This window comes from Tenrec ecaudatus, chromosome 4, assembly GCF_050624435.1.
Source record: "Tenrec ecaudatus isolate mTenEca1 chromosome 4, mTenEca1.hap1, whole genome shotgun sequence".
Taxonomy (NCBI): Eukaryota; Metazoa; Chordata; class Mammalia; order Afrosoricida; family Tenrecidae; genus Tenrec; species Tenrec ecaudatus.
Genome location: NC_134533.1, coordinates 155,290,280 through 155,292,911, shown reverse-complemented (window position 1 = coordinate 155,292,911; position 2,632 = coordinate 155,290,280).

Here is a 2,632-nt window from a genome sequence, read left to right as displayed (position 1 = left end):
ATTTTAACCCAACAACATCTGTAGTAATCCACTTTCCAATGCACTCTGAGAGCATTCACTGGGTTTAGTTCCCGTGAGGACTCTGCAAATCAGTCTTGTGCTTCCCTTATCACCGTAGCCTTCTACAAACCAGGTGCTCAGAACTTGAGCTCTAATACAATTCCATCTTCTGATCTTGCATTTGATTATTTGCAATCCTTGGATCACATGGGTTGCTACGCTCCTTCCATGTAGACTCAGCTCACCCCTCACTTAGATGGCTGCTGTGTTAAGACAAACCTTTGAGATCCCAGATCCTCTTCTTCTCTGAGCTAGGCCCCTTCTTCACCATACTTAAGGGTAAGTATTGAGCAGGACCACATCATAAGAACTAATTGTTCTGGGATTAGAGAATACTATTAAGTGCAAACTCAAAATCCTCCCATATAGCTCAAGTTTATGTGTATGTCTATCCCAGGTCCACTTTTCTCCTCACTGCCATCGAGTCGATGCAGACTCACAGTGATGCTCTAGGACATGGTAGAACTGCCCCTATGTGTTTTGAAAACTAAATATTTACGGGAGTAGAAATCTATGAGAAGTTGTTGGTGTCAAACTGGAGACCTAAGGAAGATGGAAGCTAAACTTATAACCACTTCAGAAAGCCAAAATCTAAAATCCAGGTAGCCTATAGCAGGCAGTCAGGGTCACCAAAGGCTGAAATGAAATTCAGTCAAAAGTGCATGATTAGCAACATAATACTGGGTGCATTCTCCCATTGGGAGAATTTTAAGCATTTTGCCCACATATTTCCCAGAGGCAGGCTACCCCTCCTTGGCTTATCCACCAACAGAAGTAAAATAACATTATTAGAGACAGACATATCCCACATGTAGCCCCTCTCTGATCATACATTCCCATTGAAACTCACTGATCACCATTCTAGGAGTGTCCATTAATTTTGGGTGAATGTGGGAAAATGCTATATGGCAATGTGTTAGTCTGGGTCCATTAGAGAAACAAATCCACAGAAACTCATGTATAAGAGAGTTTTATATAAAGGGTAAGTGCACATCAAGAAAACATCCCAACCCAGTGCTCCCCAAGCCCACAAACCCAGCATTAACCCATATGTTCCACACCAATCCACAAAATCCTCCTCCATCTCACAAAACACACACTATGATGCTGACTGCAGAAGGAAAGCCAAATCAATGAGTGTGTAAGCATCTCAGCGCTGGCAGGGGTCTCCACACGACTGATCCAGCACCCAGGGATGCATCGGGGTAGGTCTATGTGGCTTTTCCTTGGGGATATCTTGCAGGAAATGAGCCTTGCCGGCTGAAACAGGGAAATGGCTAAGGCAGCTGCACCCTGGTCTGACCATCACAAAGCAAGAGACCCGAGAACTAAAAAGGTGAAGCTCACCAATCCATTTATTCCTCCTCTCTTCAATTAACCCCACATGTGTTTATCGGCCAGGTTGGCACAATAAACTAACTACCTCAGGCAGGAACTATTTGGTCTTGACCCTCTCCACAATAAATAAAAACCTGACCCCAGCTGAGGCGAGGCCCCTCTGAAGAAGTGGTTTTGAAGATGTACAAATAAGGGAATGAGAAATGGATTAGACAGATACACCACCATATTGTGTGGAAGACTGGATGAACTGATTGCATGACTTGAGGACAGAGGTCTGTCTTTGTCTTGATGTTTGTCTTTATAGCAATGGTCTCCTGCAATATTTGTCCTTTGTGATTGACTAACTTCACTCAGCATAATGTTTTCCAGGCTCATCTGTGTCATGAAGTTCTTCACAATTTCATCAATGTTTCATTTTGTAAAATAGTTTTGTTCACATATAGTCCACCTATCATACAATCATCATCGTGATCCATTTCTCATACTCATTGTTGCTAGCTCTTCATTTCCCCCATCCATCCCCTAGGCAATTACTAATCCAGTTACTATTTCTATAGATTTACTTATCCTAGATTCCATATAAAGAAATTCATACAAAACAAAAACAGGAAGCAAAATATTTAAATCCCAAATCTTACAACCTCCAATTCCATTAACCTTGAGATAGTAGTCACCTGCTTTTTCTCACTTCAGGGCTTTGCAGCCTTAAGTCCAAGGGAGCAAAACTCTGCAACAGGTGAGTTAGAATCAAAGATCAGTTCACTTAGTGGAGTTTCCACATAGAATCCTCCTTGTGTAGTTTATGAAGTATGGGGGACCAGCCTCCACAACCGACTGGGTCTGAAGGGGTGGTTGTGTTATTGAAGATAAATTAAAGAAACATCAGACAAGGCATGCAGGGGCTTCCCTCCCCATGCAGAACAGAATCAGAGAGTGAGCGCTAATGTATTCTCCGATGTATAGTCTTGGGCTAGCAAGCCCAGTAGGCACATATGTAACAGGAAGGGGATATAGTAGGAGCATACACATAATAGGAAGGGGGGGTTCTAGGGGTATATACGTAACAGTTAGGGGATGTGCTTGGAGCATACACGTGACAGGAAGGCAATACGTAACAAGATGGGCGGGTTCTAGAGTGAAGACGGTGGCCTAACCTTGGCTGTCTCTGAGCTGACTTGACCTTCAGTGTCCCTGAGCGCTTCTCCAAGGGATCAGTCTATGATCCTTATCA